Source organism: Chinchilla lanigera, unplaced genomic scaffold (genome assembly GCF_000276665.1).
Source record: "Chinchilla lanigera isolate Chin_1 unplaced genomic scaffold, ChiLan1.0 scaffold00012, whole genome shotgun sequence".
Lineage (NCBI taxonomy): Eukaryota > Metazoa > Chordata > Mammalia > Rodentia > Chinchillidae > Chinchilla > Chinchilla lanigera.
In genome coordinates, this window is record NW_004955413.1 from 22,073,565 (window position 1) to 22,089,171 (window position 15,607).

Consider the following 15,607-nt stretch of genomic DNA (forward strand, 5'->3'; position numbering starts at 1 on the left):
ATGTTCTAGGCAAGCAAAAAGACATTTATTTTGAAGTACTCATCTGGTAATTTAAGAACCTTATGTTTTTACTATTCCCTAGAAGGTGCATGCCAAACTGGACAGCTGTTGAGCTGATTAAACCAACATACTTTTAAAACAGGAGTAGAACTTGCTGTTCTTATTATCTTAATTGAGAGAGAATGGAGTCTCTAGCAGATTCTTCTGGGTGACACAGGATGAATCTCCTCCCTTTGGCCCAATATTCAGGCTAAAAGAAACTGAATCAGAGATACTTCTGGCTCAAAGATGTTAGCAACAATCTTGAAATGAAGCTCGAAACTTTAAAATATAAAGGATAATCAAGAATAAACTCCAAGTGAATAATAGCTTTTCAAGTGTCAGTCTAAGAGATGGCAGCTTTTTATCTCATTCCATTCAGGCCTTGCAGATGGTTTAAATGTGCAATGATTTATGTGATATAAAAATAGCAGAAAAGGGAAGAGCTATGAAGCAATGTTCTGCCAAAGTGTAAAGTTTTCAATCATCAATTGGAGCACAATGCAGACTAAACAAAACAAATTCCATCCAAAGCTGAAACTCACTAAGTCACTACAACAGCGTCACGGGCACCATCATGCAGTCAAAGCAGTAAGCATCAATTGCAACTAATGCTCATTCAAGCACCATCAAACTTGCCTCACAGCTGGATCACACAAAACTCTTTCTTCAATTAAACTTTAAAAGCACCAGATCTGATCTGTGGGATGACAATGCATCACTTTGAGAAAAGTTACAAAGACTGATTCCACAAAGCTCCAAATTACAGTTTTATATATAACTTATGGATGTGGTCCATGTAACCTGTCATGGTGTAAATGAAGTGGCAGGATCAATACAAACTAATCATTACTTTAAAGTATACTGCCGAAGGTGCTTAGTTGTTGCTCTTGAGAATTCTCTGCTGTCATGAGGACATAATTTAAGAGGGCTGGAAGCCAAACTGGTTAGTTTTCTGGTTTGTAGTGAACAATTGTATTTAAAAAAATGAAATTATTAATTCTAGGGAGATCAGGCAAATAGAAAAAGTAAATTATCATTTCCCAAATTCTCAAGCCTTTTGACTTAATATACTTTAAAATGGAAATTTAACAGACAGAAAAACACAAATCCTAAGCACAAAGCAGAGTGAATTTTTCACAAAGAAATACACCCATGTAACCACCAAATTAGATCAAGAAACAGGACTCTAGGAGCATCCCAGGGGGCACTCCAGCTCCTAGCCATCACTGTCCTAACTTAACGCCACAGGTTGGTTGTGGTGTCTTTTAATTTTAACAAATGGAATCATCCCAGTATATACTCTTTTGGGTCTGGCTTCTTTCACACTTTATATTTGAAACATGTATATGCATATTCTTGTAATTTAATCTATTAGTACCTCATTGTGTAAACATCCAGAATTTATGAGCTCTGTATTCAGTTTTTGGCTCATAAGAATAATGTGAACATTCTTGTTTATGCATTTTTGGTACACACAAATTTGTATTGGTGAGATTTTATATATATGGGAGTGGATTTTCTGGGATATGTTCGTGATCAGTCTTAATAACAATGCCAATTTTCCAAAGAGGTTGTACTATGTACATCATCTTTGTATAAGAGTTTTAGTTACTCTTAGCATTGTCATGTTTCATCTTAACCATTTTGGTGGCAGGCAGTGACATCATACTGTAGCTTTGATTTGCATTTTTCCAGTTGGAATTAAAATTCAGTTTATTGGACATTTTGTGAAATACCCCTGCCAATCTTTTTCCTTAGGCTTTGTAGGACTTCTTCATAAATTTCAGGTATGAGAATTCTGATAGATATACTGTAAACAATTACCTGTCTGCGCTCCAAAATCCAGCCTTTAGATTTTTAAGATAAATATTTTAACTTGCTGATGTCACTACCTAAAACTTCCCCCACTAAGGTGACTAAATCAAGAACTTGATTCGTTAAACAGACTGTACTGTATTTTCAGTTTGCTTGCTCAAATATCCCTACTAACAGACTTATTAGACCTTACTGGAACCTACAAACACAGATCTTTACTTCCCTATCTCTGAATCTTACCTATCTTTCCTTTCTACCCAGTTTACGTTCGAGAACCTATAATTTCATTCCCTTAGTTGAATCTGCCTAACAAAACTACAGCCTTGAATGAATTACACCACCCATTCCATCTAGGTTTGAACTTAGGCAGGTAACCACTGTTGGAGGAAGGCATGTACCTGGGCTGCTCAACAGTGCACCAAACAGAAAACAGCACCTAATGCTGCCAGTAACCTCATGAAGTGACTTCAGTTAGCTAGTGTCCGTGCTTTCTACAAATACTATTTCAAACTAATCTTGTTGGAAAACAGGAAATCCCTATAGAGTAGCAACTATTTCTTGAGTATGCGTTCTGTATCGCATTTGATGTAAGTCTTTTAATAAAAATTACTACTAAAATAATGTTCACTAGGTGCCAGACACTGGCCTAAGTATTTTACATACTCTAATTAATGTAATTCTTTAAAAAATCCCAACAGGTATTTTATTCTAATGATAATAGGTAGTGTTTTTGTTTTTTGTTTTTTAATAGAAAGAACTGCTTAATGGAGCAAGGATTCAAACCCAGGTAGTCTGACTCCACAGTGTAAATTCTTAGCCATTATATAGATTATACTGTACTTTTTGGGTAATATTTTCTTAATTCTCACACCAACTCTCAGGCAGGTTATTGTTATTACCCCCAATTGACAAAGGAAAAAACTAAGGCATAGAAAAACTAGCAGATGCTAAGGTCACACAGTAAGTGTCCGAACAGGAATTCAAAGCCAGGCTCCCTGGCCATGTCATATGTTGATCACCTCCTGGCGCTGCACACACCCATCCTCTCCTTTCTCTTCTCATCACAAGAGAGAAGACACACAGCCCATTCTTTTTGACCTTCTCAGGACCAGCATTTGAAGAAGCAAGTATTCTCCTAGTATGGAGACAGGCATAGGGCAAGAGACAGGGAAGGCTAAGTAAATAAAAGCTTCTGGGCCTTATTTTGTGAAAAGTGGACAATAAAACTGTTCTAAGAAAAGTCTCAGGCAATAACAGCACTGGTTTGCTTTATTTTTTGCTGAGCAACTTAACTGATATGTAAACAATCTCCCAGGATTGTGTTTTTTCTTCCTCCTAGGTTGTGTTGATAAAACTCATATACTGGGCAGGAGATGAAACAGAAGAGGCCATGCCTGTTTACAGCAGTTTACAAAAGGGCTGGCAACAAAACTGCTCTGATGCAGTCACATGGCCAAAGTCTACACATGCATTAGTCAAGAAGCTCAGCTTCCTAATAGGCCTGGTGGTCTGTCAATACCACAGAGCACACGTTTCTCACAACTAACAGCACAGCAGACATACTTGGAGGTGCTAGAGTAATTTCATGGTGCTAGAGTAATATACTAGTAAGAACACTTAGGATATGTTGAATATAAAATTAATATCACCAGTAATAATTTTTTAGACATAGAAAAGGGAATTTATACCTATTTAGAACAATTCTTTATTTAGGGAAATTATTGTAGATTTATCTTTTAGAGGAACATGTATTTCTTCTATGTATTTGAATATTGCTATGCAAGCCAAATTATAACAATCTAATTCTGTTTGAGTACTTAAATTGAACTCTTTTTCAATAAATTACCCATTCTGTTTCCTAAGGAACTATGTGTTGTTTTCTCAGTGTATCTAAGTGCCACTAAAGGAATTATTGTATATGTAATCTGATCTGTCCCAACATCAGTATCATACTGTGAAAGAAAAACCATTATCACACTGTTAAATGAAAACCATAACAGGTCACATATTTTTTGAACCAAGAGTAAGAATATCTAATAGTGACGTACACAAACTATCACCTCAATTAAAAAAAAACTTTATGTAGTAATCCCTTTTTTATTCACACTTTTGCTTTCCATGGATTCAGTTACGTGCAATTGACTATGTTCTGAAAATATTAAGTAGAAAATCCCAGATATAAATTATAATACATTTTCAATTGTAAGCCCTTTTGATTAGTGAGAATAATAAAATCTCAAGGCATTCTGCTCCATCTCAATCTGTCCTACTCAGGATATGAATCACCTCTTTGTCTAGTGCATCTACTCCACCCATTTGTCATTTAGTAGCAGTCTTAAGTTATCACACTGATTTTGGGGTATGGTAGTGCTTGTGTTAAGTAGTCCTTTGTTATGGTTGATACATTGTGTCAACTTGAGGGGTCTAGAAGCTTAGCTAAGTGACTCAGCAGGTCCACATCTGGGGATGAAAGGGATACACCCTTCCCACTCTCGGATGCTGGTCACCGTGTCAATGTGAGAAGTGTAGAAGGTGAACTAAGTGACTGAGCAGGGGCCAGGTCCTCACTTTCTATCATCCTGAGCCTGTGCCAAGAGGAAGGCAGGGGATTCTGTGAGTGCTGCACGCCACTGGGTCAGGGGAGCCTGCTTACAATATAAGGGAGGGAAAGAGGTTTGTTCCCGCACCCTTTTTGCTCTTGCTGCTTTTACTGTCTTGTGCCACCTTGAAGTGTTGCCCCTGTCCCCTGCCACCCTGCCTTGGAGCCAGCTGATTATAGTCTGAAGCCTCCACAAACTGTGAGCTAAATAAACCTTTCCTCCCTTAATTTTGGGTGTTGGGTGTTTTGTCTCAGCAATGAGAGAACAGTAACTGAGACACCCTTATTTTACTTCATGGCCCCAAAGAACAAGTAGTGATGTTGGCAATTTGGATGTATACTAAAGGAAAGACTTAAAGGGCTTCCTTTAAGTACAAAGATGAAAGTTCTCAACTTTAATAGGAAATGAAAGAAAAATTCTGTGCTGAAGTTGCTAAGATACGGTAAGAATAAATCTGTATCAATGAAATTGTGAAGGAAAAAGAAATGTATGACAGATATTTGTATCTGTTGTACATCAAACTACAACTACAGTACATTATAGGTGTTTAAGATGGAAAAGGCATTAGCAAGTAGAAAAATGAAAACATGTTCTGATTGATAGCAACACACCTCATCTGAAGGCACTGAGCCTATATGAAGACTTCAGAAGCATCCCCTAAACCAAATGATACCAGGTCTTTTACCATAAGGGATTCAGGAGTAGGTTCAACTGAAAAATATGAAATTACTAGAGAGGTTATATCTGTATCTGCCAATGAAGAAACTGCTGTCACGTTTCCGAGTGGAAGAAGCTAATTAAGAAGAAAGGATACCACCCAAAACCAGTCTTCAACTGGGATGAAACTGAGCTCTTCTGGAAGAAGATGCCCTTGAAGTGGCATTTATAAAAGTGCAAAGCTGGTACTAGGGCATAAAACATGGAAGGACAGATTAACTCTGGAATTACATGGCAATGCTACAGGGCATATGATAATGCCAGCCATACTGAGCAGAGTAAATAATTCACTTGCTCTTAAACAAAAAAAATGTGTTTTTAGAGACAGAGCACATTCACTAATTTTTATTACAGTGTAATTATTCAATTTTATTACTAAATATTGTTAATCTCTTACTTTATCTAAGTCATAAATTAAATTTTGTCAAAGGTATGTACATAAGAAACTAGCATATGTACTTCTATACTAAAGGTGGTTTTAGGCATCCACTGGCAGTCTTGGACCTTATTCCCCACTAACACGGGGGGGGGGCATGTGTGTGCACATACACACAACTACTGTATCTAACTTTTATTACTTTGATGTACACTTCAGAATGAAAAAATTCTGTCAGTACGTTCAGGCTGAAGCTCTCAGGTTTTGTTTTTGTAGTTCTAGGGATTGAACCCAAGGGCACTCTACCGCTAAGTTGTACCTCCAGCCCTTTGAAAAAATTTTTATTTTGATACAGAGTCTCATCAAGTTGCCCAGCTGGCTTCAAACTTAACATCCTCCTGCCTAAGTCTCCTGAGTATCTGGGATTACAGGATTGTGCGTCTGGCAAGCTCTCATGTTTAAAGTTGAAGAGTAAGTGGAAGCTGAGATGGTAAGACCATCTCTATGGATGTCTTTTACTTTTTATTTTCATGGAGGGGGTACATAAGGAGATTTTCTGAGGCCCCGAGCTATACCTAGTTAGCTGTAATCTTACTGAAGGTTATACTTAATACTGAACAGCTTGACACCCTGACCTCACCTATAAAAGGCAGGCATAAATGGTTTCTATGATCTGCTTAGCTTAGACTTCAGTGATTCTCACCAGTTTATTGAGCTCAAAAAAAAGTATACGATGCTCATAGAAAATGTGCACTTCTGTAGGTGGGTTAGACAAGCACACCTCCCAGTAACCCATCACTGCCTAAGATGGAGCAAGAAGGGTCAGTAAACCATGGTATTACCATTTCTAGCGATTTTTAGGTTTAGTTTCTTTTGAGTGGGAGGGGAAAAATTAAATGGATAAAAATAAATGAATAAATGAAGGCATGGAAAGTAGAAGAAGCTGAAATAGTTTCTCGGGTCTTACACGATCCAAAGGGTAATTTTCTTTATTCAGAATTAAGGACTAATTCTAAGTGTGATTTTCTGTGATAATTCTTGCATTCTCAAACCAAGTTACATATTTTTTATCAGTCGAGCTCAGAACTGCCAAGCATCTCATGGGCATTAAAACTCCAGAGGTGAAAGACACAAATAATTATTTTTAAGAGTATACCAATAAAGGGGATAGATATTTTATACAGGGTTAATGTAATCTGTCTTTTATTACTTTGAGGGGAAATAAGAGCTATAATTATAGTTCAAACTGTCTTAATTTTAGGCTAGAAACATGCTAGTGATACCTACACTACAGGATGAAGTGGATTTGGCCCCCAAATACACAATGTGATAGCAGGACTTTGGCTCCATTTCTTCCATTATGTCCCAGAAGACCTCACTGGGCAAGTGGTCTCACTGGTGAGGACTATAACTTCCTGGTTATGTTTTGTGGGTTTTTTTTTGGTCTTTTTGAGACAGGGTTTTGTTATGCAGTTCAGGCTGGCCTTGAGCTCACTTTGTAGCCCAGACTGGCCTCCAATTCACAACAATCCTCCTGCCTCAGCCTCCTGAATGCTGGGATTACAGGTGTGTGCCACCACACCCGGCTTGGTTATGTTTTTGCAGGTAACCACTCTGCAAAGTATCATCCAGTATTATGAGCTATAGGAGTCAACAGGCAAATAGAGAAATTGGCTTTACCTCCAGAAAACAAGTGTGTAACAAGACAAACTCTGAGGACAGTAGGCAACATGGGACCTGAATTATCTTTATTTGGAAGTGTGTTCAAGGGACTGCAAAAGAGGAAAGCTCTAATATGTGAGCTGTCCAACATATTAATTTAGGTCACTCAGCCATTTCCTTACGTTTCTACTTTCAATTCACCAACAACTGTTCAAATGACCCTTGACTATTAGTAGTATAAAATTCTACATTTTTTGGCTTTGTAACCCACAATTTAGCCTTCATCAACTTCTATTTTTAGCACTGTTTTAGAAGCACCTTCTGTTCCAATCAAGCACACTATATTTAGAACACGAGGTGATATACAATATATAAAATTTTTACTTGTCAATTAAAATATTAGACTTGCATGAACATTTCCACCTCTATGTGGTAACACATTACTGAGCATCCAAGAAGCTTTCTGTTTCTGTGGATTACATCCACTGTTACTTACCACATAGGAATGTAATAACATTTTAAAAGTAATTTAAATGATAGCAACAAATCTACTGTACTATTAAATTATGTATTTTTATGAAAAATTTTTTCTGATACATAAATGTAATTAAAAGAGTAGCTATCTCTTTAATGTGTACATCTACTCTATATGCAGTATGTTGTTCTGATGGAGGTGTATGAAAAAAAGCTGGCCCCATGCAGATAACTGAAAGGGGAGAAGTATTTTAATAACCTTGGATAACTATTGATTTTTTTAAATAAAATATGCTAAAACCTGACAAGTGGTAGTTTCTTGCTGGGGATGAAACCCAGGGCCTAAGGCACAGTAGGTAAGCATTGTATTTTTGAGTTACATCCCTCATCCCTTGTCCCAACAAATACATTTTCTTCAAGGTTGATTACAAAAATGAACCTGAAATCTTTTTTTTTAGGCATGGAAAGTAGAAGAGAAAAGGGGAGGCAAGGTTTCACTGTGTAGTCTGGGCTGGCCTTGAACTCACTATGTAGCTCAGGCTGGCCTTGAACTTACGGTGATCTTCCTGCCTCAGCTTCCTGAGTGCTAGGATTACAGGTGTGTGCCACCACACCCAGCGCTGAACCTGAAATCTTCTCAATGATTTCATGAACATGGGAAAACTACTGTCCCACCTCTATTCCAGCTGTGGGTATAGGTTCATCAAGATGTAGGGCAAGTGGTATCTACCTAATAAAAGCATCTCTTAACCAACCTGCTGTCTTACACTCCTCCTGGTAACACTGTCAAACTTTTCATACTTTATTACACTAAAACCCACTGGACAACGAAGTACTTTGCATGGATCTCTTACTCATGTATGATTTTATAATATTATATATTAGTCACTTGTAAGTGTTGTGAGATGGCGGCTTATTGTTGAATTTGGGAGTATTTGTAAATGTCAGCACACTTCATTACACTTATATACATTATCTGCCTTCCCTTTCCATCACATTTGTTAATATCACCACTGAAATGATCATCAGAAAATCTTCAAGTACAGCTACATATTGCTTAAGGACAGGGGTATTTTCTCAGAAATGTGGTATGAAGCATTTTTATTGCTACAACACAGCATAAGTTTACATAAAGCTAGATGGAACAGCCTACTGTATACCTAGATGATAGAGTATAGCTCAGTGGTGGTGAACCTATGGTATGTGTGCACAGCAGGCTATTTATATCACTGAAAGCTCTAAAACGTTTGCCATCCTTGTTATAGAACTCCTAGGCTACAAGCCTGTATAGCATGTTACTACACTGAATATCACAGGCAACTGTAATACAATGGTAGGTATCTGTTATCTAAATATATCTGTATACAAAAATGGTACAGTAAGACTATAGAATAACACATATATAAAAAAATGTACACCTGTATAGGGCAATTACCATGAATGCAGCTTGCAGCAAAGGAAGTTGCTCTGAGTCAGCACGTGGGTGTTAAATGAATACAAAGGCCCAGGGCATTACTGTCCACTGTTGCAGACTTTATAAAACACTGACTTAGGCTATGCTAAATTTGTTTACATTCTACTTTCTTTAACAATAAGTTAACCTTAAATTACTATAACCTTTTAGTTTATAAATTGTATTTTTTAAAACTTTTTTACTTTCAAAATTATATTTAGCTTTAAAAATGCTATACAGGTACATGAAATGTTTTATCCTTATACCTTATTTCTATTATTTTCTGTATTTAAAATTTTTATTTTTTTTCTATTTAAACTTCTTGGTTAAAAACTAAGACATAAACCACATGTACCAGCCTAGACCCACAGAGTCAGGATCATCAAGCTCACTCTCTTCTACCTCCACATCTTGTCCACTGGAAGGTCTTCAAAAGCAAAACAGGCATGGAGCTGTCACCTCCTATGATAACAATGCCTTCTTCTAGAACACCTCTAGAAAGGCTGCCTGAGGTCTTTTTTTACCGTCAACTTTTTCAAAATACCTAAGTAGAGGGGCACACTCTAAAGTAACAATATGTAGTACAGGAAATATATAAACCTATAACATAGTTATTACTCATCATTATCAAGTTTTATGTACTGTACAACACACATCGCTGTATGTGCTGTCCTTTTATATGACAGAATAGGCATGACTAGATCAGCAGCATCACAAACGTGAGCAATGCCCTACACTCCAACTTCATGATGTCACTAGAGGACAGCAATTTTTCAGCACCCTTATAATCATATGGGACTGTCATCACATCTGTGGTCTGCCATTTACCAAAATGTCACTACACAGCACATGACTGTAAAGCTCACACAGGACAGAATTTTCAAAACCTGAAGTTTTTGCAGGAAAGTCTGGATTTTATCAATAAAATCAAACTGATAATGTCTGCTTTTCCTCTTGCAGTGATGGGACTCCTCATTCTCAAGAAAATGCCTGCCAGATCACCCATTAGTTCTCGAAAGAAAGAAAGGCACTTCATGAAAAAAGCAGCTGGTTCAGCCTGCAGCTCAGTCACACAGTGCTGCTCAAGACAATGAAGGCATTTGGGTATGCAGCAAAATAGGCTTTATGAATGTTTTTCATTTTACATGGAGAATATCATAAAAGATCAGGTACTGGTGGAGAATTAATAAAGTTAATAACTTCTACTGCTTCCTGAAGGACTTTTGCGGGGAGACTGCGACAGGGTCTCATTATGTAGTTCAGGCTATTCTTGAACTCAGTGTTTGGACCCAGGCTGGCCTCAAACTTGAGGCAATCCACCTGCCTCAGCATCCTGAGCACCAAGATTACAGGCATGCACTACTGCACCCAGCTTCATGAAAGACATGCTTAAGTTAACTGCTTTTCTGTTGTTCTTCTTCTGTGAATTTGTGCCAGTAAAGAATAAAATGACTGCCAGCAGAATAGTTTAGTGTTACTGCTTTGATTCACACTAAGGCACTCATATGTCCCCACTACTGCTTTCTGTGCTGGTGGCAAAAGGTAGTTATTATGTGCAGTGAAAATGCCATGTAGTGTCTTAGTATTATTGTCAAAGAGTCTGCTCTAGTGCTCCCCCTGAAAGTCTAGGGCCTTGTCAGTGATCAGTGAACACGTTAGGAAAACTACTGTCCCACCTCTATTCCAGCTGTGGGTATAGGTTCATCAAGATGTAGGGCAAGTGGTATCTACCTAATAAAAGCATCTCTTAACCAACCTGCTGTCCTACACTCCTCCTGGTAACACTGACAAATACTTTGTTTTTTTTCCTGGAGTCTTCTGGGTTCACTGAAGGCAAGAGCCTCACTTTACATTTTTTTCCCCTTTTTTTTAATATTAAAGACAAGAATAAAGAAAACAATAAAAATGATAGAGAATTTCAAAACAAGATGATAGGAGATTACCAGCGGTTATATTACATATTGTTATCTTCAAAGAAGTTGCTCAGATTATCATATATAGGCATGTAAGACTGATCAAACAACATAAACACTAACCGTTCCTTTCAATAAACTAACCAAAATTAGCAGTAGAATTATTTTAGCTATCTTGAATGAATATATATATCTATTTTTTCATTCCTTCTTTTCTCCTTTTCCCCATCCCAAGTACAATATACAATATAATAACCATTGGTAATCTCCTATCATCTTGTTTTGAAATTCTCTATCATTTTTAGTTTTCTTTATTCTTTAATATTAAAAAAAAAAAAAGGAAAAAAAATGTAAAGTGAGGCTTTTGCCCTCAGTGAACCCAGAAGACTCCAGGAAAAAAAAACAAAGTATTTGTCAGTGTTACCAGGAGGAATGCAGGACAGCAGGTTGGTTAAGAGATGCTTTTATTAGGTAGACACCACTTGCCCTACATCTTGATGAACCTATACCCACAGCTGGAGTAAAGGTGGGACAGTAGTTTTCCTAACATGTTCACTGATCACCGACAAGGCCTTAGACTCTCAGGGGGAGCACCAGACAAGCATACATGAAACATTTGATATAATGACCATGAAAATTAATATATGAGAAAGGATGCAGGTTCTAGAAGTCAGATAACCTATATTTAAATCCTCATACTGCCCTACTAAGTTGTGTGAACTTGGACAAGTTATCAGACCTCTCTAGGTATCAATTTCTTCATCTGTAAAAGTGTATGAGTAACAATATCTAATTCAGAGAGTGGTTGTGATTAATTCTAACACATTTTTATCAATCACCTAATCAATTACAGATGCTTAATTATATCTTTATAAGCTCTCCTTATCCCAGGCCCAATTCAATAAATACATTGAAAGAACATCCAACAATATTAAACACAGAAGTGTACAAATATATTAACTATGCTGCTATTACTATTAGTTACTGTCCCTTACATGTGCATACTCTTAAAAAATTATTTCAGAATTGATACTGTGCTTTAAAAAAAAAAAAGCTCTAAAAAGTAATGTTTTAAACACTATGAGGGGGATATTCTCCTAATTATCCAGTTAGAAAACCTTTCCATTTAAGTGAAAGATTTGATAACATGCTGAATTACAATTATGTCAAACTAGGACAGAGAAGTCACTTTATGTACAAGAATGGAAGAGTGAATTGTTACCTAAGTTAATATGTTAAGTCTACACTGTTAAAAGTAAATTTTCTAACACATTTTTATCAATCACCTAATCAATTACAGATGCTTAATTATATCTTTATAAGCTCTCCTAATCCCAAGCCCATTACAAAGCATTTACTAAACACCTACTCTGTACCAGTAGATGAGCTGCAGTGGCGCAGTCAGTCAGCACGTAATACTTGTGTATGTACCAGAATAGATGATTATAAGGAGGGTAAGAATTATTTCTTGCCCTCCAGGATAATATAATCCAACAGATAGCTAGAATATGTATACAAATGTAAATTTCCTATCTGAAGATGATTCACTAAAGCTTATTTACTTCAAATTCTCTGATTATTTATGCCCTGCTGCCATTTAGGAAAAAAAAAGATCAAACATACAGGAACCAAGTTTCTCAATTCTGTGCAGTCTGCAGGCTGGGACGTGGCCTCCCAACTGCTGTTTGGCTAGTGCACAGTATGGAACCAACTGACTGTCAAACAAACTCATCTTAAGAGCAGAAGAAGCTTCTAGCCTGAGGCTAAAATCTACTTCTAAATATACAAATTTCAGACTTCAGTGCTTAATTCTCATCTTGGTATGAGAAGTCCCTCCCTTTTTTTTCTCCATCAATAAGGCAAGGCAATCTAATGTGAACAAGATCTACACTAAAATGCATCTGCACTTCACAGTAATAAAAAGGACAGTGAGCGCTGCAAGGGGCAGGTGATTTTAAAAGGCCTGAGAAGACAAAATGCAGTTACCTTGAACTATTTCAACAGGTAGTTTCTAAAGCACGTTGAATTTATTATTACAAAAACTCTCTATAGTTAGTCAGTAATAAGTTTCATTTGACAGAAAAGGAAACAAACTTAAAAAGATAAAATGACTTCCTCAAGATACAATTATTACAATCAGGACACGGTCTGACCATTTCCCTTCTTACTGTACCAATCCTGTATTTTCTATCTTCATTATTCTGGTGAATTCATTCCCTCTTTTACATACTCACTGCAACCCCCAAGGGCAGAAACACCGGACTCTTTCCCTCAAGCTCTTTGCCCCTCATCCCATCTTCTGGATGCTGCAACAGACAATCTTCTAGAAACACATTTGGATCACTTCATTTTCTTGTCCAAACTTTCAATAAGTCCCTGTTTCTCAGCCTGGCATTCAAATACTCCTAGTTTGCACTCAACTGACCTTTTCCCCACCTTTCCTCCCACTAGTCTTTACCAAGCACCCAAAGCTGCAACCAAAAGGAAACCCATGTTTTTTTGGGTTTTGCTCTTCTTTCTCACCTAACTCTGCTGTGAGCACTGACCATCTAAGCACATCTGAATCCCTGTCACTGGAAATGCAAGGCCCAGATGGACCCTACCTTCACCAAGAAGCCAGGCTTCTCTCTCCTCAGAACTCCTGTGCTTTTTCTAAGTATTTGCTGTGTAACTCTCAAGTGCCAGGCATGGTGAGGAGTCAAGAAAGACGAACAAACAAAGGCCTTTTCTTTAAAAACTCATAGTTTAGTCAGGGAGAGAAAAGTAAATAAAACCATCACTTTTTAAAAGTTTTACAAAATGTGGCCAGCTCAGGATTCCATGAGGGCCCAAATTAAAAGATTCATAAATCAGGCTGTGACTAGAAAGCAGAGAAGGCTTTCCAGCAGAGAAAACACCTGAGTTGAGTTTGACAAGATGCTCAGGGGCCTGAGAGAGAACTAACACCCAAGCACACAGTGCCCTTTTTTCCTAGCTAGAGAGGGGTACCTGAGTGAAGATATAGACTTGGAATTCCCCACCAGTAAATGCTCTGATACACTGGGAAGGACTATTGTACCAAACAACAAAATACTATTTTGGGGGAGCAATTTTTAAAGTGAAAGGTATTTTTAATTAGTTTTAAATAGCAATGCTTCCTATCCAGTGTGTGTGTGTGTGTGTGTGTGTGTGTGCGCGCGCGCGCATGCGCGCGCGCTCGCAAGAGAGAGAGAGACAGACAGAGACAGATTGATTAAGTCCAAGGCTTCGGCTTTGAGCTATTATCACCAGCCCCTTCTTTTATTTTCAGAAAAGGTCTGCTAAGTCACTTGGTTGCCCAGACTGGGCTCAAACTTATGATCCTCCTGCCTCAGCCTATCAGAGTGCTGGGATTACATAGGCACACATCACCATATCTGGCTCTACCTGCTTCTTGAATTTAATTGGCCACATACATTGCTAGACCATTTTATGAGGCATATAAGTTGATAGTAAAAGTTTTATAGAATAATATGAATGCTATCAAATCTAGGTTTATGATGTATTGCTCTACTGCTCAATTTCTACCTCTGTATAACACATCCCCACAACTGCATCTGCACACAGAATTTCTCTTTCAAAAGGAAAATGGCCTAACAGCAGTGACAATTCCTCCCCACATTTAAAACGTATTCTTAAAAAATAGAATCTTTCAGCAGAGGTTCCTAATAGCTTCTTGTTTTACTGTTAAAAACTTACTAAATTTAAAGAATTTATGCTATTTCTGTCCATATGTACAACTCAAAGTGAAAGGGCAAGACTGTACAAGAGAAAGTGTTCCTTTTAAAACTTGTTCTTTGAAACTGCCTATCTCTGTAACTGCTTCATGGCTTTGTAATTACTTTCTTGACCCCTGTAACCAGAAGAATGTAACCAAACATACAAAATGCCTGATTGTACCATTGTACCAAGCTTCATAAACTCATACTCGTTAATCTACCCTTGTCACCAGTGATCTTACCCTCCTAGCTAATCAGAAGACCTGCCAGGATGTTTTGTCTCACCTTTGTTACCCTCCTGCTTGTGCATCATATAAAAAGCCCTAGACCACCAGAGATGGGGGCCTGATATTTTGGGAGTGATCCCAATCAGTGCCCATTGATGTGAATAAATCTGCCTCAAAATCCTGGGTGTCATTTTGGTGTTTCTGCTAGCTACTGCAAAAGGATTTTCCATCTTGTTCTCAGCTATTTTTACTATTAATAGCTCACACAATATACACATCTGGATTTCTATTCTTATTTTACTATTTCTTTAGGAACTCAAATTAGTTTATGCAAAATTACATAATAAACAGTTTCTGAAATGCTAAGAGACCTAAATTTTAACTGTATATATTTGTTTTAAGGAACAGACCTTGCCTTTAATCACTGTCATTAGAAAGACACAATCTGGGGATCTGAAACAATCAGAAATGGTGAATAAGAGAAATGGGTAGTGCTGAGGACAGTTCCTGTAAGAAACTGTAAAATGCCACAAAATGATTCAGGGAAGAGATTTCTGCCTATGATTGAGTGTACAGATCAGTAAATCTTTC

At 37.4% G+C, this 15,607-nt stretch overlaps 1 protein-coding gene across 11 annotated transcripts in view; it reads right to left on the bottom strand.

Annotated features, from left to right (window-relative positions):
* Positions 1-15,607, bottom strand: part of Rbfox2 (RNA binding protein, fox-1 homolog (C. elegans) 2) — a gene marked incomplete in the record, with an annotated part of 254,383 nt that overhangs the window by 39,517 nt on the left and 199,259 nt on the right.